Genomic DNA, 23706 nt, shown 5'->3' on the forward strand with positions numbered 1-23706 from the left:
CGAGATGGGGGGGGGGGGGGCGGTCCAGAGCGGGTACATGAGTCGCCTTCCCCCCCCTTCCACAGACGGGCACTCAGACGGCAGGGGAGGGGTGTTGGCGGTGTGGGCGGCCTGGCCACTTCCGGCGGGAGTGCCCCATGATGGAGGTGGGTCAGGTCGTCCGTGTCACCGGGGCCCTGTCTCCTCCCCACGGTCCAGGCGAGGCGTACCGTATCCTGGTGAGGATACAGCGGGGTACGCACCAGGTGCTGTTGGACTCGGGCTGCATGCAGATCATGATCCACCAGCGCCTGGTGCGGTCCGAGGCATTGGTAGAGGCGTCGAGCGTTTGGGTGAGGTGTATACACGGGGATGTGCACAAGTATCCTTTGGTCCCCATTGAAATTCGTTGTGGGGGTAGAAAATGTAGGGTCAAGGCGGCGGTTTGAGCCTCTCGCATCCCCTGATTCTTGGGTTGGATTGGGCGGGGTTTCCACAGGCAGTTAGGGAGACTACGGGGATTTGGACATGACAGGTAGGGACATGTAAGTCATGTGCTGTATTCTGCGCCGAGGCGGGGGCGTCTGACGCTGCTCAGGGATTGGGGGAAGGGGGGGGTCCTCACCCCGAGGTCCCAGCGCCGAGATTCCCACCGGTGGAGGATTTCCCCCTCGAGCAGTCTCGTGACGCCACATTGAGCTCAGCCTACGACCAGGTGATAAGTATTGATGGGAGTCGGGTCCGGCCAGACGCGGCGCTGACTTACCCACAATTTATGGTGGTTTGGGACAGGCTGTATCGGGTGAGTCGTGACACCCAGAGTGAGGAGGTTATCACCCAGTTGCTGGTGCCCAGGAGCCGCCGGGAAATGGTCTTCCAGACGGCGCATTACAACCCAATGGCGGGCCATTTGGGGTGCGATAAAACACTTAACCGGATAATGGCCCGGTTCTATTGGCCGGGGATTCGGGCGGAAGTGCGCAGGTGGTGCGCATCCTGCCCCGAATGCCAGCTGGTGAATCCCCCGGCCATCCCCAGGGCTCCCTTACGGCCCCTCCCCCTGGTGGAAGCCCCCTTCAACCACGTTGGCATGGACATTATCGGGCCATTAGAACGTTCCGCACACGGGTATCGATTTGTGTTAGTCCTGATCGACTACGCAACCCGATACCCAGAAGCAATTCCATTGCGCAACATCTCCGCGAAGAGTGTTGCGCAGGCGTTGTTTCATGTCGTATCGCGGGTGGGAATCCCGAAAGAGATTCTCACTGACCAGGGCACCAATTTCATGTCACACACTATTAGAGAACTTTACGGGTTGTTGAAGGTCAAGGCCGTTCGCACAAGCGTCTATCACCCAGCCACGGACGGCTTGTGTGAGAGGTTTAACCGGACGTTAAAGTCCATGATCCGCAAGTTTGTACATGAAGATGCTCGAAATTGGCATCGATGGCTAGACCCTCTGTTGTTTGCAGTGTGGGAAGTGCCCCAGGCTTCCACAGGGTTTTCCCCATTTGAGTTACTCTATGGGCACAAGCCTAGGGGCGCCCTGGACCTCATTAAAGAAAACTGGGAGGAGGGGTCCAGTGACAGCAAAAATGAAATCCAGTACGTCATGGACCTGCGTGCAAAGCTTTACTCACTAGGGGTATTGTCACGTGAGCACTTGCACCGCGCCCAGGAGAGTCAGAGACGCCTGTACGACAGAGGGACTAGATTATGCGATCTAACCCCGGGGGACAAGGTCCTGGTACTGCTGCCTACCTCTAGCACCAAATTACTCGCGAAGTGGCAAGGGCCCTTCGTGGTCATGCGGCGAGTTTCAGCGACTGATGGACCGGGTGTTACGGCCACACACCACGTATACTGCTGCCTACATTGATGACGTGGTCATCTATAGTGGAACGTGGGAGCAGCATTTGCGGCAGGTGGCGGCCGTCCTTCGGTCACTGAGACGGGCGGGGCTCACGGCCAACCCGAAGAAGTGCGTGATCGGGCGGAGGGAGATCCAGTATCTGGGGTACCACCTGGGGGGGGGGAAGGGCCGGCCACAGGTCGGTAAGACCACGGCGGTGGCCGCCTCCCCTCGGCCCAGAACCAAGAAGGAGGTCAGGCGTTTCTTGGGGCTGGCAGGGTACTACCGGCAGTTCGTGCCGCACTTCTCGGACCTGGCCAGCCCCTTGACCGACCTCACCCGTAAGAGGGCCTCAGATACAGTCCAGTGGTCGGAGCCATGCCAGGTGTCGTTTGAGGCTATTAAAACAGCCCTCTGTGGAGAGTCGGTCCTATGCACTCCTAACTTTGATCTCCCTTTCTCCCTGCAGACGGACGCGTCGGATAGGGGGCTGGGCGCAGTCCTGACCCAGCAGGTGGAGGGGGTGGACCGCCCGGTGCTGTACCTGAGCCGGAAACTATCAGACCGGGAGGGTCGGTACAGCACGGTGGAGAAGGAGTGTCTCGCCATCCAGTGGGGGGTCGGCGCCCTTCGCTACTACCTGCCTGGGCGCGCGTTCACCCTCTACTCCGACCACGCCCCCCTCCGGTGGCTCCACCGCATGAAGGACGTCAACGCGAGGATCACCCAGTGGTACCTCGCGTTGCAGCCCTTTAACTTTCGGGTCGTGCACAGGCCTGGGGCAAAAATTGCCGTGGCAGACTTCCTCTCCCGCTCCGGGGGGGGGGGGGGGGGGAGTGAGTCGGCGGAAGGATGTGACCCCGGCCTGTGTCGGGCGGTGTGGGGCGTGTGGGGGGACGTGCGACGTCTGGCCTGCAGGGGGCGCAAGGGATTGGCCGGGGGGATTGGACCTGGTGGTGAGCAGGTGTCTGCACTCAGGTCAATCAGGGAGGGTGTACTTATGTGCCTGCTTTCTGTTGTAGTGGGAGAAGGAAAACCCCGAGCACGGACCCCCGAGATCCCGCACGAGGGAAACCCACACGTGTCCAGAGAGAGAGAGACATTGTGGGAACAAACCCCTTTTTCGTTACCGTTACGAGTTTTTGTGTTCTCGTTTTGAAAACAATAAAAGAGACCTCCCGCTGAGGGACAGCAACCCTGCCTGCTCGCCTTTGTGTATTTGTGGACCTGTTACAATGACACACTGAAATAATAAAGCAGTATCATGCTTTATGGCTTCTTCTGGCTCTACTTTGGCAAATGTACATTGAGGAACACAAGTGACCCCACTTTTGCAGGCTTGAGGCGACTTCTTCACTCTGGGATTAGTTGTCGAGTCTTGGAGAATATTCTCTCAGATGGAACTGATGTCGCCACAATGCAAAGCCTCTTAGCCATGAGCTTGCTAAACCTGGAGTAGACGTAGGCCATCACTCCAGAGGATCCGCGTTTTTTGGAACAAGAGGCTCCTCTTGGTAAGCCTGCACCTCCATGATGGTGTCTGCTGTGGGATTCCTGCTTCCAGTTGGCAATGTTCCAGCTAGCAGCTGGGAGATATAACAATGGGGTTGGAGATAAAACAATTTTATAATGAGATTGTGATATTAGGCTGACGTCGTCCAAGATTTAGAGAAGAAATGTGTAATTTATTTTTGCCAACCTTACCTGCTCATGGAAATAGCTCCAAACAACTGATTCTGGTGCAGCACTTCCTGCTCCTTCCCCTTGGATTGGTTGCTTGATGGGTTTGCTGCTGCAGTTGATATTCTCTGGAAAGCATCGTCTGCAGCTCTGCCATCTGTGAATGCCATCCTTGTAAATCTTGGGTCAAGCACAGCAGCATCTGCAAGGGTGTGGTTTGCATCCATTCGGCGGAATCTAAATGACATGCTTAGAGACAGAGTGTTGACCATGTCTTTTGCTGCCTGTGTTGTTGCCCTCCTCTGGACATCTGTCGTGGCTCTCTGCAGTCCCCTGGCCAGCAGTATGACCTTGGAGGCAGTCACGTAGCTAGTGAGAAAAATATGAATAACTGGCCACACTACAAGATTCAAGGGTGCGATGCTCTCTACTTTGTATCATTCACGTTTGCAAGATAGTTAGAAAATCTAAGGTTTAGAACTCACATAAATGATTTTTACATTTTTGTCATAAAGGTTCCAGTATTTTTTATATCTGCTCAATGCAGCAACTCCTCACAGTAGTTGCGTTGCGCGTGACATGAGCGATACAAAGTACCCGCAGCAACAACCTATTCTAGCAACAGAGCGTCAACAATGGATCCCGAGTACCTAGCACTAGGCATTATGCTGGCAGTTCGAGGTTTATGATAGGTTATGATAGCCATTAGCACGTCAACAGCTGTTGGCTCCAAACTTTCAAGGTAGGTCAACCACGTCGGCTATTTCTCGCCAGGCTGTATCCCTTCACCCTATCGTGGAACTCCTTTGTGGACACGTCGAAAATACAGGGACGTGCTGCCGCATTTCAACCAAAGTTGTCTCCATTATGTTGTTCCATTTTCTCTTGTTTTCTTTATTAGCATTCTTCTTCTTACTATTGATCGTATTCATTTTTGTAGTAGTTACTGTGTACTCAGCGTAGTGCAGTGAAGTCAGTTGATAAACACTGCGCGTGAGCTCCAGCTGTTCTTGGGGTTCCCTCACGCAACTGGGGGCGGGGTTCCCTCATGTCAACAATGGATACATCATGCGATTCCCCAAAAAATTCTGACATGCCAAACCTTTCGTCGTGGGGTTTTCGAACGTCGCAGAGGAAAACTTGGCAGATCGCAAGCATGTCAAATTACAAGACCTCATCTCGTCGCCGACCTTTCAAAATCATGTACGACTCGCAAATTTGTCTGCGACGAACGAATCGGGGCAAAATCGGGCTGAAATCCTGTAGTCTGAACCAGCCATAAACGGCTTCAAGATGGTGCACATCTCCTCCACTACAGTCCATTCTTCAAGGGATAAAGGGCTGACAGGTGCATTGGTGATGGCCAGGGTGGAGATGATGTGGTTCTTATTGGTCAAAAAAGTTCCATCTTGTGACACAGTCCTGTTTTGGTCGTAGTTGATTAATCTTCATTTGGAGCTGTGTTTCCTTCAGCTTTTGTGCACCCACTGTGCTTCTATGAAAGTATTCGACTGCTGCTTTAACTTTATCTATGATGGGTTGTGGACCTTTAAGGGTATCTCTCACCACAATGTTAATTGTATGTGCCAAGCATGGAAGGTGGGTCCACCCTGTTATTTGAATAGTCTTTGTGATGTTTGCAGCATTGTCAGATAAGCAGCACACCACTTTCTTATCAACCTCCCACTCTGCTGTAACACCGAGAAGCTTGATTGCCAGGTTGTCTGCTGGGTGCCGCTTACTGAATTCAAAACAGTCCAAAAGGCAGGAGGACATGTGGAAATCTTCAATAAAAAGGCATGTTACAGACATGAATGAGGTTGTAACCCTTGACATCCAACAATCTGTTGTTAGGCAAACTGTTGACATGTTGGACATCCTTGTCCTAAGTGATGCTGCTTCTCTCTCATACATCTCACAAACGTTCTGGGTTAGTGGCCTCCTACATGGAGGAGTGTATGAGGGGTTGAGAGCACTGCAGAATTTTCAGAATCCTTTGTCTTCCACAATTTTAAATGGTTGGAAGTCAGTGGCTATCATTTTGGTCAGCTCTTCATCTATCTTTGCCTGTCTCAATGGAGTCCAAGGCAGGTGCAAATTTAAACTGACTTAGAGATGTCTGTTTTGGTTTTGGTCTTGTTGTAGCAGGAATGGATAGACTAAAGCTAGGTGCCTGGCTGACAGGCAACAATGGGGCCCCAGTTGTGTCAGATGTAGCGCTGGGTGCTGCTGTAGCTGCAGTGGTAGTGACTTGAATACCTGATGTAAATGCAAAAGCACTGGCGGTTTCAGTGATGGAGACTCCATCGTCACCTTCATCAGTTGGTCCTCTTCCCTCACACTTTGAATTTCGGATGTTTAGTTTTAAGATGGCGGTGCAAATTATTTGTAGAGCCAAACTTAAAATAAATATTATTTTGGCATACATTACATTTGGCTTTTCCGCTAATTGGATCCGAGGAGTCCATCCAGATGCTGCTGCACTTTCTTTGGCTCATAGTTGCAGTACTTTGCCACGGAAGCACTCAGGTGAAACAAACAAATGTGTGTTCCCCCTTCTGACATGTGAAATTTGCATATCAACATTCCACCATGAGTGCACTCTGCATGCTCTCCGTCTCAGTGGAGTAGGAGGAGAAGCTTGTGTACGCATGCTGTGAGCGTGACAGCGATAAAATAAAATGATAATGATGAAAATGCACGGCTCACCACTGCGACTCGGTTCCCATCGTTCATGTTAAAGAGACGTTCATTAGATTCGGTTCGTTCATGAATGTCACAACTCTAGCAGGAACGTAGATGTTGTTACACAGACATCGATAGCAACAACACGTCTTTGTGATTTTTCTCGATACGGTGTCCTAAACTGTCCTCAAAATACTACACCCGTAATGCAGTGCAATTGTGTTGTTGAATCCGATTGCGTGGTAAATCAAAACCGAATATCCGGCGAATATCAAACCGGCTGCTAGCTTGTACCTGCTGAGACAGCATGGTCCGGTAGAGCTGCTCTTTAGCATCGCGCTAACTAGGGCTAACAGAGCCTGTCCCTTCCCGTCCTATTAACTGTATTTATGGGACAGAGCCCTTTTAAATCCGGATATTTTAAGAAGTTGGGTGCTATAGGTTTTAAAATACATGTCCGAGTTGTTTGAATGCAGAAGCTCTGCTAGCTCGATGCTAAAGCGCTAAGCGGAGCTAACAGAGCCTGTCCCCTCTCGTCCTATTAACTGTATTTATCGCAATGTCGTTTTTTCTTTTTAATATGACCAAACACATTGGCCAGAGGGCCGGCCTTTCTTAACCGTGCAAACAAAATGATCATTGAGTTTTACATGTTCTAGAAATGTTCATTAATTGACAGTCTTAATGATTATATATTCTTGTCTTCTACTACTTTACAACAGTAAGGAAGGGGAGATTTGTAGGTACCTGGTCAGGGCTTGGTCAGCCTACAAGGTGTGGAGACTGCGGGGAAACCGCACAGAGAGGACACTAAAGACCCATCTCTCATTCATCGAGTGGACTCATTGGTTGGCGAATGACCAAAAAGATGCTCCCCTAGGCCGATTGCTGCATGACATCGCCACTTATTCAAATTGTAGAGGTAGAAGCAGTCTGCATTTTGGTCTCTTGCCATAACACTTTCATGTGTTTTATCAAAACACCATCAGTTACATTTCAATTGAGTTGATGTAGAAAGCTCTTTTGTTTGTCAGATTTTTTTCAGTGTTCAGTGCCAGTTTGTGAGAAATGCATTGTTTGAAAGTCAAGCCTTTGTTTTTGTTTCATTTTAATATGCCTTTCATCAATAGTGGTTTGGGGTTTTATAACTACAATTAAAGTGTTTAACTACTGGTGAACGACGTTGCAGAATATATTTGGTACAAGTTTGTGTTGATTGCATGCAAAAGGGAATAACCAGTTAGAAATTATATGGTGAGAGCCTGGTAATACCATGGAAACAAACAAGGATTCATTTTCCAGTACAGTTTCAGCTTATTTACTGGGTAAATTGTCATGTTTTACTTTGAAACGCACACAACATATATGGTACAAGTTTGGGAATAACCAGTTAGAAATTATATGGTATTACCATGGAAACAAACAAGGCTTCCTTTTACAGTACAGTTTTATCTTACTTACTGGGTAAATTGTCATGTTTTACTTAGTAACGTTGCAGAATATACATGGTACAAGTTCCAGTTAACTGCATGGACAATGGAATGATCTATTACAAATTATATGTTGAGAGCCTGGTAATACCATGGAAACAAACAAGGCTTCCTTTTACAGTACAGTTTCAGCTTACTTAGTGGGTAAATGTTCATGTTTTACTTTGAAACGTTGCAGAACATACATGGTACAAGTTCCAGTTAACTGCATGGAAAACGGAACAATCTATTACAAATTATATGGTAATAACATGGTAACACCATGGAAACAAACGGCTTCGTACTCAGTATTTAAGAAGATGTACCATGACACTAGAGGAAAACTGTTCCTGCAGAGGTTGTTACCAGGTAAGTATTACTGTATTTTTTTAATTTAAATAAAAACAGTTCCAGAAAATATTTAGCATGTTTTTACAGTGTGCAAGAGGCTCACAAGCTTTTTCTCTATTTTAACAATGGTTTTTAGTTTCTTTGATGTGGTTTTTACTGAGAGGGTTTTTATCATGGGAGCTGCCTACAAAAAAGAGGAAAAAGAAAAATGTCAGCTCCTTAATTTCCTTTCAGGTGAGGCAAAGATGGCTATTGTTGCGTTCTTGAAGAAAGTAGTCTAATTCGGATCGCTTTTAACTCACTTTATTTGTTAAACTATTTTGGTATGGTAACTATGAAGCAAAAGGAGGGGAATTGTATGGACACGCGTGTGAGCGACAAACAACAGGCCACTCTCTCTCTCTCTCTCTCTCTCTCTCTCTCTCTCTCTCTCTCTCTCTCTCTCTCTCTCTCTCTCTCTCTCTCTCTCTCTCTCTCTCTCTCTCGTCTGGAAAAGACTCCCATTCAAAATGCATTGGTTTACATTTCGTTCTGTGTAGCACGAAAAAAGTCGGAAAATCGTGCTCTGGGACACAATTCTATAGATTAACATTCGTGCAAATGAGCACGAAATCGCGTGATACCGGGTGGAAAGAACACACTGACAGCAGCAGAAATGGGTCTTCAATGAGATGACATTAATGCACAACACACAAATAGGCATGTAAAAGACCAATTGTGAGCACAATAAACACCTGAATGTGACCTAATTGACTTAAAAACTTTTGTGTTACACAGACATGCGCATGCTGGGACAATCCACAGAAAACATATTTTTGGTAGGCTACATTAGCTAAAATAAAACAACCCCTAAAATAGTCATGCATAAAATTATCTTACATTTATGTAGAACTTAAAAAACATCAACCGGAGAACTATGTCTCGTCTACGCCAGCTCCACAAATACATCATGACTCAAACCTCCGTACAACTGGCGCAGAGGTTTGAGTGACAGGTGATGGCCCTCCCTCGCCCCTAATTACTATTGGACAGGCAAGCATTGTTTTTAGCATTTAGCATCTAACAGGATTACACCCGGATATGTAGCAATATAAATGGGGGTCCCCACAGACAAACGCCCGATATATAACATCATATTTGTAACAAGAAATACAGAACTGCTTAGGCTTGACATTGTGTTTATAGGTTAAATATTGTTAGGCTATGTCCGCAATGGTAAGCTTTCATAGACTAGCCTTGATAGCTTGGTCTATCGCTAACTAGCCACCTTGTCGTCTCGTCATCTATAACATCCTCACGCTTTGCCTTGACTAGTATTTTAAAAGTATAATATCTTAAAAAGTAGAAAAATATTGGACAAATCTGAAAAGTAACGAGCGATTCCAAGCTAATCTGAACATTTTAAAATTCGAATGGAGTCTCTAGGTGAACAATTGTGGAAGGAGATAAGTCCCAAAGTTTGTAGAGAATAATAAAGAAAGAAAGAAAGAAAGAAAGAAAGAAAGAAAGAAAGAAAGAAAGAAAGAAAGAAAGAAACTTAAGAAGTACAATAGTTGAGCTCTGCATGCAGCAGATAGAGAGACAAACTGAATTATTCTCTCCAGGAATACCAAGAAAAAAATTTGCACTGTGAGGACAAATACCAACACTGTACTGTCTACACCACACTAATAGCATTAACACTGCTTTTAAACCAAGCTTGCAAACTTTAAATTTCTATATTTCTTCGTCATCCGGTAATGTAGCAATATCTGTGGTTTTCAAACTTGCAACAGCAAAGGACCTCTGTTGGTGTATCATTCGTACATGCTGGAGTATGCTCAGAAGAGGCCGCGAGGCAAATGAAGGTAAAGATGCGACCAATTACTTGGATTGTCTAGTGATAGAGCAATAATAGTCTATATTTTTATGTTATGTTGTTTTGTTCAATAGCTGGGAAGATGATGTTGCAAATAGCTCATGTTGCATGAGCTATAGAGTGGCTTCAGGGAAGTTTCAAATGTTGAAATCTGTGTTGTATCAGTGAAATAAATAAGATGCATTTTGTGTCTTGGATACATTTGTAAAGAACGAAAACAGACTGTAACTGGCCAACCTTTGACCTGTTAGTAGGGCTGGGCTATTTGGCCTAAAAATAAAATCTATATTTTTTCAAACTAGTGGCCAATTTTCAATCAAACCTTGATCTCTTTCAGTTTTTCTCTAAACAAACAAAGTATTCGTCCATTGCTGGCACATCCTAATTAACCCCTTTATGTTCTGTATAAATGTGGAACATGTAATTTTGCGCTGTAAAATGGCATCGTATCTGCCACCGGGACCCTTTCTATTCATGAGGAACGACTTCTGCTGCTGCCAAGGTTAACATGCTTTTTTATAAGTGCTTTTTGGCTTGAGCTTGCTTCTGCATTTCCTGGTAATACACACACCTGCCACTGACCCACTCTGTCACAGGTAGAGTTGCCACCTTTCTCCCTACCAAATAAGGCACAAAAGGTGGCATGCCATCATTTGTGCCTTATTTGGTATGTAGAAACAAACAAAACAAGGAAACATTTAAAATGCCAAAACTGAAAGACCAGTGGGGTATACTATAAACCTCGCTGAACATACCCAGGCTTTCTTGGGTAAGCCTGGATCAACAGAACCGCAACTCGCAATCAGAGTTAAATGGTACTACGACGCTCACTTAGAATTCAATTAGTCGAGCCAGGTTGTCCACTTTAGGTTCAATGCGCGTTCACGTGAAAGGGGCATTTATCACGTCATTTTACTCACCTTTACAAACTGGATAGATCAAGAGCAGTCTATTTCACTCAAGAGGAAGAGATAGTCATTACAAACTCCTATGAGGAGTTCAAAAATCAGATAACAGCTAGGGGCAACACAGTTGCTAATAATAAGGCTAGGGAGGCGTGCTGGCAAAAAACAGCTGATTTAAATTCGTATGAGTGAAAAGATTCTGCATATTGTCTATAAAATAACTATGCCAAATGCAGAATTGTTCACCATTAATCCGGATAGAGTGATGATGATTTAAAAATTCATAAGCAACGTCCAACCTGCTTTATTCTATAATTTTGGGCATTCACTTTAAATCCACCCTATGTAAGAAATGTATTGTATATGTTTTCAACCGCAGAGAGGTAGCGGCGGTGGCGTAGTGGATTAGTATAAGATCCGAACGCCAGCAACCAGGGTTCAAATTTCGCTGGTCTAGCATCATGCCTTTTACCCCATATATGTGGTGCAAGCACGGCTTTGAGAATATGGCTTCAAGTTCGAAATCAGAATTCCATAACCTTTAGTGAATAAGTCTTGCATATGCATGAGAATTGGGACCTTTTAAGCTTCACATAAATGCACGTCACTTGGAAGACGAACCCCGCACGCAGAAATTCAAGACTGACGCGCTACCTCCACTCTTCCACTCTCCCACGGAGACACAATATGCAACAGTAAGCATTGTCTACATAAGGTCCAACAAGGACGATCAAATAGCAAATACCCTCTGATGAGAACCTGTATCTCTCATAAAGGATATTCTCAGGTTTAGGGATCGGTCCCGAAAGAGCTTCGGAGAGACCCCTGTACGAAACGGGCTCTGAGGTCCACGGGAACACCCACAAATGGTGACGCCATTGTCAAAGAAGGGAATAGGAAGCTGCGCACGCTGATCAAACCCAATAGACATCTAACCCAATAGACTCAGGAGCAGCTGAAAACCTGCTCATGACCAGGTTTGGTTGATAGCATAAGTCACCATGGTGATACAGCAACGCTAAAAGAGATCGACTTCCGTGTGACACCTAACCCACCTAACCTATTCATAGTACAGGCCACATCACTCACGGAGTCTACTTTTTACATTTACATTTAGGTCATTTAGCAGACGCTTTTATCCAAAGCGAATTACAAGAAGTGCATTTGTTACAATAAGTACATTTGTCATAAGAAGTGAAACAATATATCGCTGTCGGTACAGCAAAGATGTTCATAGAACCAAGTGCAAGTATTACAATCGCTAGGCTAACCCATTCCCGGTGTAAAGCAATGATAGCAGCTACTGTAGACGCTACACAATTAAGTACCTTGAATAAGTGCAATGTGCAAGTGCCAGGACGTACAACATTCAATGGTGGCTGTGCATTGGTTTCTATGCAGAGTCGAGGTGAACTCTGAACAGGTGAGTTTTGAGTCTTTTGCGGAAGCTGGTGAGCGACTCTGCGATCCTGACATCGGTAGGGAGCTCGTTCCACCACTGAGGTCCCAAAACAGAGAAAAGTTGTGACTTTGCTGATCGACCTTTGCTTGCTCTTAGCGATGGCGGTACCAGACGTCCAGCTGAGGTAGTTGTGCGGAGGGATCGAGCTGGGGTGTGTGGCTTTACTAATGCTTGGAAGTAGGCAGGGGCAGTTCCATCGACTGCCTTGTATGCCAGTACCATCATCTTGAATCTGATGCGAGCTATTACAGTGAGCCAGTGGAGGTCTCGGAAGAGGGGGGTTACATGTGAGAACTTTGGTAGGTTGAACACGAGGCGCGCTGCCGTATTCTGGATGCGCTGCAAGGGTTTAATCGCAGAGGCAGGGAGTCCAGCCAGGAGCGAGTTGCAGTAGTTGAGGCGGGAGATGACCAGTGATTGGACTAGAAGCTGAGCTGCTTCCCTTGTGAGGAAGGGCAGGATTCTGCGGATGTTGTAAAGTGCAAATCTGCAGGATCGGGCCACCGCAGTGATGTTTGCGGTGCAGCATAACTGATTGTCCAACAGTACACCAAGGTTTTTGGCAGTTGGAGAAGGAGATACAGTGATGTTCTCAACAGTGACCAGTAAGTCCATGTGTGGGCAATCTTTCCCTGGTATTAGGAGGAGCTCAGTCTTGTTGAGGTTAAGCCTCAGGTGATGGGCAGTTGTCCAGGTGCTGACTTCTGCCAGACATTCAGATATGCGTGTTGCAATCAGGGCTTTGTCGTATGAGGGAAAAGAGAGAAATAGCTGAGTGTCGTCAGCATAGCAGTGATAAGACAAGCCGTGGGATGTAATTACAGAGCCCAGAGATCTGGTGTAGAGGGAGAACAGAAGAGGCCCTAGTACAGAGCCTTGAGGGACACCTGTATCAAGCGTGCAAGGGTTGGACAAGGAGCCATTCCATGTAACTTGATGAATGTTGAAGTGCGATTCATCAGGTAGGATGTGAACCAGGAAAGTGCAGATTCAGCTATGCCAAGTTCGGCGAGAGTGGCGAGGAGGATCTGGTGGTTCACAGTGTCAAATGCTGCAGACAGGTCAAGGAGAATGAGAACTGATGAGAGGGACGAGGCTCTGGCCGCACGGAGGGACTCAGTCACCGCGAGGAGAGCCGTCTCAGTTGAGTGTGCTTTTTTGAAGCCTGACTGGTGAGGGTCAAGCAGGTTGTTAGATGAGAGATAGGAGGACAGTTGGTTAGCGACGGCACGTTCCAATGTTTTAGAGAGGAATGAAAGAAGAGATACCGGTCTGTAGTTCTGGATGTCAGTGGTATCAAGGGTTGGTTTTTTGAGGAGAAGCTTTATTCTGGCAGTCTTGAAAGATGTTGGAACAATGCCAGAAGTGAGCGAGGAGTTAATAAGTGTGGTGAGAAATGGCAGGATGTCGTTTGACACAGCCTGGAGGAGGGAGGAAGGGATTGTGTCCAGGGGGCAGGTGGTGGCATAGTTAGATGTTATAATTCTGTTGACCTCGTCTGAGGTGAGAGGGATGAATTTGGTAAAGGCAGAGGTGGGGGTGGGGGGAGGGAGGATGGTGGCAGTGATAAAAGAGGAGCTAATGTCCTTTTACTTTCTGGGTAAAGTAGGTAACAAAGTCATCAGCAGTGAGGCAGGAAGGAGGAGGAGGGGAGGGAGGGTTGAGGAGGGAAGAGAACAAGTAAAACAGTTTCCTGGGGTTTGAGGCGGAGGAGTTAATTTTGGTCCGGTAGAAGGCAGATTTGGCTGTTGACACAGTGGAGGTGAAATCTGAGAGAAGAAAGAGATAGTGAGATAGCTCATTAGGACAGTCTGATGTCTTCCATTTCCTCTCAGCTGCCCGCAGCTCTGCTCTATGTGTCCGCAGAGATTCAGACAGCCAAGGAGGGGGGGGTGAAGATCGCGCCGGTCTGGAGTGGAAGGGACAGAGGGAGTCCAAAGAGGAGGAGAGGGAGGATAGCAGCGTGTCAGAGGACTCCTCTGTGGATAGTTGAGAGAATTGTTCAATAGAAGGTAGTGAAGACAGAACAGTTAAGGCAAACGTAGAGGGAGAGAGAGTTTTGAGGTTGCGGCGGGTGGTGACAATGTGGGGACTAGAGAGGAGGGGGGGAGAGGACTTTAAGGGGAGAGAAAAAGCAACAAAGTGACTCCCACAGAGAGACTCCCTTAGTCTTTGTTTCCCGGGTCTTCGTTTACTGGGTCCTGACGCTAAGACACTTAGCCTTTAAATGCACATGGTAGCTCAGGCAGCCTTAGCTCCTCCCAGTCAATCAAGCCTATTGTTCACACCTTGTGACCAAAACTAGACTCAACGACCTTACTATCAACAACAACACAGCAAAAATCAACACTGCAGAAACTAGGGTTAAAGTTTGTACAACCAATTGCAATGCCAAACACTAGAATTCTTACCTTCAAGACTCACCACAGCTAGATTTGAGACAACCTTCTTAAAGAGAAAATGTAATGTAACTGAGTTTGTCAGCTTCCTGACTTTGCTAAATAGGCAGCCTTAGCTCCGCCCAGTCAATCAAGCCTATCGTTCACACTTTGTGACCGAAACTAGACTCAACGACCTTACTATCAACAACAACACAGCAAAAACCAACACTGCAGAAACTAGGGTTAAAGTTAGTACAACCAATTGCAAAGCCAAACACTAGAATTCTTACCTCCAAGACTCACCACAGCTAGATATGAGACAACCTTCTTAAAGACAAAATGTAATGTAACTTTTTCCATTGATATTTTTGCTGCTCTTGATTGTTTTAAGCAGTCATTTTTCCTTTTGTACAGCCAGAAGTTGTTACATGACATGTCACAGTTGTTTGTGACCATTTAATAGTCATCAGAGAAAAGGTACTCTGAGCCTGGCACACTGAGGAAAAATCAGACAATCCTGAACATGTTGATCAAGTTGGGTTTCCCTATGTATTAGAAATACTTTCTCCCACTTCTCACTGGTGTATTTTGAGTTTGACATGTCAGATACATGTCTGTCATTCTGAGGGCAGCCACCAACGGCTCCAGGTCAGTGAAGGAGAGCTCCTCATGGGAAATCAAACCACTTGTCAATGTATGCAATGACAGACTCCTATAGCTTCATGTAGTCCTGTTGCTGCATGGACCTTTGTGCCGGCCCTTGTTTGTCTATCAGCTGCTTGTTCTGATATCCCAAAATGCTCTCCTGTTTCCATTGAACCATCTTGATGTTGAACTTTTGGACTTCCTCGTTAACATCTGTGATGCAGAACTTTGTTTCCTCTAGGCTTTTTACGAGTTTGTCGAAAGCACACTCCACATCGTGTTAAAAACACAGATCAATCTCAGCAGCTCCAGATGTTTCTTCATCCTCGAAATATCATCTTCAGTGCCACAGGACCTGAAGTATGAGAGCAGGCCAGCTTTGCAGGAGGCAAACGTGACGCAGAATTTCACACCACTCAATGTCCAGAGAGGCAACAAAATGCACGCAGTACCTCTCTTCAGGAAGCAGATCCTTGAGAAGGAGCTGTAGATCTTTAAAACAATGAACTCAAAATCCACTGACATCTGATCACAGGCGTGCTTGCAGAGCTGGGGAATTATCTTTGAGAATGTGACTGTTGCTGCTCATTAACTGGTAAACAGAGTGCTGTTTTCCAAAGTTGACATTGGCATTATCTGCTGCATAGGCTGTGATGTGTCTCATATACAGTTCATGTTTTTCCAGGCAGGTAGTCGGAGCTTGATATATTCCATTTGCAGCTTCATCGCTGTCTTCATAAAAGTCTTGTAGAACGTGGTAGTATGCCTCATATGACATGTTTTTGCCAGTCTCAGCAAAACAGTTTTTTGAACATTTGAATGGAAGTGTTTTAGTGACCCCGTAGTGCCTTGTAGTATACTTTCTCACAAAGTATACTACAAGTCACAACTACGACCCCAACATACTAATTTGTGGCCTAGAAATACCTATTCTTTGGCCAGAAAAATGGCCAAGAACCAATTACTCTGTGGCCAGAAAAATACGTTTTTAATAATTTTAGTAAAACTTTTGAGGGCTCGGAGTGATGTTGTCACTTACATGTTCAGTGCAAGATTGCACACATGCTATTGGCAATGGCCAAATGTCAGTGAGCGACATTCGTTTCAATATCCTCTTGTTGCCGAAACCAGGTGTGCAGTCCCGCTGGGATATTTGCCCAATGCCCATCTCTCTCGCTCTCCTCATCCACTCTTCAATACCTACGAGCTCTTCCTCCATAAACTCTGGTCAAACAAACACAGGTGACCACTGAAATCAAAGCTGTCATCCACATAGTTGAAATCCGGCAGACAAAATCGTCCAACTGTAATAATAGGTCATTTTTCCAAAGTATGAGCTTTACCATCAGTTACACTTCATGTGTGTTTCTGTCTTCATTTTCATTAATAGCCGAAGACAAATTTGACTTGTCTCCCCAGATAGGATATTAACAGATTCAACTGCATTACAGGTCATCTTCCTACATAGCAGGAATAAACAAAAGAATCTTCATAATGTGTAAACTTATCCTTTCTTATCCACTCCTATCTCAAGAAGTAGATAACAGATCACGTTGCAGGCAATCTAAACACACTATTAAATTGGTTCTAGGTTATTAGTAAACAGCATGTATTTGGCAGCGAAGAGATAAAGGGATACAAACCAATAAAAAGGGTAATTAAGGTGAGGCAGAATTACTGAAATGAGGGGAAGAACCTGCTATCAGCAGCCTAAAAAGAGCCACCAAATCCCAGCTCATCCCATTCCTGCACTAATCTGTCAACAAAGAAACGATGATGCAGGGAATAATGGGATTAGCCGACTGAAAGCAGTGCGAGCTCATGGACACACACCTAGAGTACGTACACACCACCATTTGATGAAAGAAGAAGAATGCCCTGAATCTTGGTATCGTACACCATATCATTTCTTCCACCAATAGGCCTAATATTGGAATCCAGTTCACCAGAGGCCGATTTCAAATGTAGAAAATGACTCCCGTTTTCTAATGAGAGCTACGGTTTTAATTGGTGCATTGTAGTTATATGGTATACAAAGGTATGCCACTGTGTTCACAGGGCCCCTGTTTTACCGCCATGTGTGACTTCGCCATTACAAGCTGATAGAAAATGTCCCTTCTACTGTAATCCAAAAGTGGGTAGTGTCCACCTTGAAGTATGATTGACGGATCAGCATACCAGTTGATACAGTCCACTGGCTAGGCTGGTAGCTTGAGCTAGACAGAGCCCCTTTAATAGATTAATTCAGTGTGTGTATGTGTGTACTTTTACATGAAGTGGATCACATATTATGTATGAATGTACGTTTGTATTCATGCTTATAGCTGGCAAGGGATGATGAGATAATTTGCAGGCTGTGATGGCCATGATTCAACATGGTTGAACAACTTAACCCTTATAAGGTGTTCGAGTCTGTGGGACCCGTTTTCAGTTTTTAGCTTAATCAAAGTGATACAAATAATTATTTTTTTGAACTAAGATTCATTGGCTTTGGCTCATTTTCTGTGAGGAACATGAATCAGAAAACATTTTCAATGACCCCCCCCTGTATACCCCCCCATCACATTTATATTACACACAGGGTGTTCGGGTCCAGTGGACCCGGAGCTAGTTTAAGTGTGGAAATCAAAGGTCCTGTGCACCCTAATTTTCCCTTCCTCCTGTGTGTGTGTGTGTGTGTGTGTGTGTGTGTGTGTGTGTGTGAGAGAGGAGAGTAAAGCAGGTTCTCGTACCCTTGGTGCGAGAACCCACAGTGGGCGCCCACTGTTCCCGCACAAGGTTGAAACATTGTGTCAAAATTGGAGAACCCAACACTATCTTCACCCATATTCCCACACATTTCACCCTCTGACTTGCGGGAACCAAGTTTGGGGACCTGACACTATAAAAAGGCTCTGTCAGCGTCTTATCACGTTGCCATCTTATCACGACTGATCAAGATGGCAAAGCGATTCTCTGTTCAGACTGCCTTACAGATGTTTTTTGAAGAGACAGAGGGATTTGATGGTGATGCAGAGGAAATAGTGTCAGAAAGTGAGGACAACATTTCCAGAATTCCGAGTCTGACACTGAGTTTGAAGAGGAGGATCAGAATCAGCCAGCTCCCAAACGTAGAAGAGCCTCAGGGCTAGCCCTTCAGCAGCCAGGACAAGCCTGCGAGCAGCCAGCCCCTGGACCATCCCATGAGCAGGCAGGACCAGCCCGCAAGCAGCCAGCCCCCGGACCAACTCGCAAGCAGCCAGCCTCAGGAGCAGCCCGCAAGCAGCTAGCCCCAGGACCAGCCCGCCAGCAGCCAGCCCCAGGACCAGCCGATGCGCAGCAAGCCGCGGGACCAGCCGGTGAGCAGCCAGCCATAGAACCAGCCATTGAGCAGCCAGACATTGGACTAGACTGTCAGCAGCTTGCAAATGACAACATATGGATGTCAAAAAATGGCAGAATTGAATGGTCTACCTGCTCAAGAAATGAACCCCCCCGCATGGCTGCCAATGTGATTCGGATGCTACCAGGACCTACACGCTTGGCAGTCACTCATGCACAAGACATCAAGTCTTCTTTTGACCTTTTCATGCCATCCCCTATCAAAAGAATCATCCTGGATTGCACCAATTTAGAAGGGAGCAAAGTTTTTGGAGAGAGGTGGAAGGTTATGGACGAAACCGGTTTGGATGCTTACTTTGGGGTTCTCATCCTTGCTGGTGTTTTCAGGTCCAATGGGGAGGCCACTGAATCCCTGTGGGATGAAGAAACTGGCAGAATACTTTTCCGGTCGACGATGTCTCTGGAAACGTTCAAAATAATTTCCAGGACCATCCGTTTTGATGACCGTGATGATAGACCAGCTCGACGGCAAAGAGACAAGCTAGCTGCCATCAGGATGGTGTGAGACAAGTGGGTGGCCCGTCTCCCCCTGTTTTACAATCCTGGGCCAAATGTCACAGTTGATGAGCAGCTGATGCCATTTCGGGGCCGCTGCCCATTTCGGCAGTATATACCATCTAAGCCTGCCAAGTATGGAATTAAGATTTGGGCTGCCTGTGATGCTGCGTCATCTTATGCATGGAACTTGCAGGTCTACACAGGGAAACGCCATGGAGGAGCCCCTGAGAAAAATCAAGGCATGAGAGTGGTCCTCGATTTGGCTCAAGGACTTTCTGGACACAATATCACGTGCGACAATTTCTTCACATCACACGAGCTGGGACAGGAGCTGCTAAAGCGGAAGCTGACTATGTTGGGAACAGTGCGCAAAAACAGGACTGAGCTCCCTCCCCAGCTGCTGAAAAAAGAGGACAGGCCTGTCAGGTCATCGAAGTTTGCATACACGGTTGACACGACCCTGGCATCGTATGTTCCAAAGAAAGGAAAAAATGTGGTGCTCATGAGTACACTGCACAGGGACGGGAGAATCTGTGGCCAGGAGCATCAAAAGCCTGAAATGATCATGGACTATAATGCCACAAAAGGAGGGGTGGACAACCTCGACAAGCTGGTGACAGCTTACAGCTGCAAAAGGAAGACCCTACGATGGCCTCTGGTGATATTTTTTGATATGTTGGATATCTCCGCGTACAACGCCTTCGTCATTTGGAGAGCCCAAAGCCCAGAGTGGAATAGGGGAAAGCTGCAGAAGAGGCGTCTCTTTCTCAAGGAATTGGGGAAAACGTTGGTGAGACCTCACATTGCAAGGAGACGAAACCTTCCAAGAACTCCAGTCTCTGCAGCCATTGTGAGGAGGATTCAGGAGGAACATGATGGTGCCCCATCCTGCCAAATTACAGAACCACCATCTGCAGAGCCTGAGGTAAGTGCGTGATGAGGTTGTAGTATAATAATTCATGTTTCTGAGAAGAGGAGTGTTAGTAAATATCCTTATCTTTTCATTATTCTAGATTGTGGCCGGCAGCACCAAAAAGAAACGCTGTGAAGCGTGTGGACCCATGATGGACAGAAAAACCCAATATACATGCAAGCAGTGCAAAAAATACATATGCAATGCACATTCAGTGAGACTCTGCCCCTCATGTGTGGTATAGTCTGATATAAGTATAATTGCCATGTTCAAATGCCTTAATTTGTTGTTCAGACAGATGTTATTGAGTATGTTTATGTTTATGTTTCCCAGTTATGCCTGTTTATGATGCATTTCCTTATTTTGTTACATTTTAATAAAAAAATAAAGAAAAACGAGTGGCACCTCTATTCATAAATGTGATTCAACAAAGGGAAAGGGAACAAATTTAACATATGTGTTGTTTATATTTCTTGCAATTGGGTTGAAGTAACCATCTGGTGAGTATTCTAAAAAAAAAGTTTGATTATGTTGAATTAAAAGGCAATGGGTCCACCAGACCCAGCAGCACCTCCTGTGTAACAAAAATACGAACACCCTATGAGGGTTAAGTGTGTGAAGAGGATTACATGGCAGGGTGCAGACAGAGAGAGAGAGAGAGAGAGAGAGAGAGAGAGAGAGAGAGAGAGAGAGAGCACAGACAAACAAACAACACAAAAAACTAACAAACAAGAAAAACTGAAGAAAACAACACAAAAATTAAAACAGCCTAAAGCAACACATCTGTAAAGGTAATGTCCTGGTCTTTCAAAGAGAAAAGGATGCCTTCATTGTCCCAAACACCCTTAAACGTGTCCACATCCTCCATCTTTGCATAATAGTTATACTCAAACCGTATTTGGGCTCTAACAAGACACTTGAAAATTGACACACAGTCACATATCTGGCCTCTATCCATCTTTTCCCTCCTGCTTAAATAAATGTCCATCTTGGCTTGACCAAAAAGGAAATTCAGGAGCTTTCCTTTATTCTTTTTCTTTTCCCGTAGGAAAAACCAAATATGAACATCTGCCTACTAAACTGTTCTTTGAACAAAAACAAAATAGACCTCAGGATTTGAAACAAGGGAATCAGCCGTGAACAGTCAACAAAACAGTGAAATAGTTTATCTCACGTTGCAGAAAAGACACTTATCTGACACACAAGGGTTTAGAATATAAACAAATGCATTCACTGCTATGATTCCATGCAAAACACACCAATGCTGGTCTCCAACGTTTTTTGTGACTGGTGCCTTGTACAGAGGCAAACCAGCTCCACACTGGTTTGCATCTGCCTTTACTTTGAAGTGGTCCCTCCAGGGAGTGACAGTCTTGCCTTTAAGCTTCTCCTTGTTTAAGGCTTTTACACATCCCATGTAGAGGGACTTTCCGCTTACAGAGTCCAGGCACACCCACTCCTGCCTGTCCAGCAGAGGACCCAATGCCTCACAGTCCTTGAAGGCTGGATACACATCTTAGGAAAAGGGTCACAATGATCAGGTGTTAAGTATCCTTTAAACCAACCAGTTATAAGAGTTCTGTCTTCTAAGGACAAGGTCTTGTTAAACCTTTCCAGTCTTTATCCCACCACATGTGTGGATGTTTTCAAAACACTCACATAAAATAGCGACAATACATTTAGATTGAAACACGAAACTTCCGGTGAAAACATAGTTGTTCCAAACCCTAAACCACCAACCCGACCAAAAATAAACTCAGCTACTTTTTTTTTTGTGGTACGGAAAGCTTTGTAAAAACTGTAACCTGAAGGGTGCTTTCTGCTTGCTAGATTTACCAGGCCCCTTCTTTGGGTAAAAACAAAACACATTGCGGGACCCACTGGAGTTTGTCCCAAACAAAATAGACAATAAGACCTGCAGGAGGCTCCAACACTGCAAGGCGGTGCCACAGAGAAGAGGCCACCAGATTGTTAATAATAATGGCTCTGCCTCCGTCGACATCCTGGGCAAGAGCCAGCGCCACATTTCCAGCCTGCCCTCCATCTTTTCCACCACTCCCTCCCAGTTCTTATTCTCTGCAGTCATCCCCTAGGTGCACTCCCAGATACTTGATGCTACGTCTTTCCCAGAAAATCCTATCATGTAACTTAGGTTCCCTCCCATGCTAATTTCGAATTAAAAGAACACTGCTTTTAGCCCAGTTGACCTTAGAAGATTTTTTTTCAAAACAGTATGTAATCTTCATAAATTTTTCCACATCACCATATTTATTTACAGTCACAATAATATCATCAGCATATGCCAACAGATGCAACGGTACACAAACAGTTTACCCCACTCAAGGTTTTCCTTATTTTTGACAACATGGGTTTTATAGCTAAGGAGTACAACATGCCTGACAAAGGACATCCCTGGCGAATACCTCCCTTTATAGCAAAAGACGCAGTTAGGCCACTTTTTGTTTTAAGCACGCTTTTGATCTGATTATATAGGACTTTAATCGTATTGGTAAAACCAGGAGAGAAACCAAAAGCACCCAACGTTTTCCAAAGGAATTGATGTTCCACTTGATCAAAAGCTTTCTCTTGATCGAGGGAAATCAGGCCGAAGCTCAAATCCAAGGTTTTGGAGAGCTGTAGATAATCTCTTATTAGGGAAATATTGTCCTTTAGCGATGATTGGTTGATTTTAATTACATTTCCAATTACTTTTCTCAGACAGTTTGCTAGCACTTATGATAAGATCGTATAATCAGCAAATAGCAGACTAACCGGCCTCCAGTTCCTAATTTCTGACAGGTCTGTCTTTTTAGGTAACAAAGTGAGGACTGCTCTACGACAGCTTAGGGGAAGCTTTCTGTGATGTTATAGGTTACCATATGAATGAGACGAGCGGACAACTGTTTATCAGTACTGATGCTTTATCTCCGGGATAGCCATGCATGTCAGACTCCTTCATGTACATACGTCATGACCAATACCATATACGGCAGTGTCGCAAACACTACACTTTCCTGCAGACAAGCTTTCATTTGCGACTTTTAGCAAGACCTCCCCGATCGTGGAAGAAAAACATTTATAGAAGTCCACAGGGAGACCATCAATTCCTGGCTTTCCCATTAATGCAATTTGTGCAGAGACAGTGGTTTATCTAAGTCGGCATTATTACCTTCTGACAACTGAGGGAGCTGATCCCAAAACTCCTCTGCTTTCTGCTCATATTCAGTGTGTTCACAGTTATAGAGCACCGTGCAGCCCTCTTCCTTATATCATCTGACTGGGTGAGCTCCTTCCAATCAGCTGATCGTATACAATTAATCAATCTGTTTTGACCATTATTTCTTTCTAAATTAAAGACAATTTTTGAAGGAGCATCCATTTCTACAAGGTTTCTAAACCTAGATCGTACCAATGCACCCTGGGCTATTACCCCCAGCAGGTCTGCCAAAACAACCTTTTTGTTTTTAAAAGCCTTTATATGTGATTGGTCTCCAGTAGAATTACTCAAATCCTGGAGCTCCACAATACTGCTCTCTAGATTTCTAATAGATTGAGCCGCCTCTCTAGTCACATTGAAATTGTACTGTACACAAAACTGCTGAACCTGTACCTAAATCCTACCATTGTTGGAGGGATGAAAACTC

The sequence above is a fragment of the Pollachius pollachius genome (assembly GCF_949987615.1).
Source record: "Pollachius pollachius genome assembly, chromosome: 3".
NCBI classification, from domain to species: domain Eukaryota; kingdom Metazoa; phylum Chordata; class Actinopteri; order Gadiformes; family Gadidae; genus Pollachius; species Pollachius pollachius.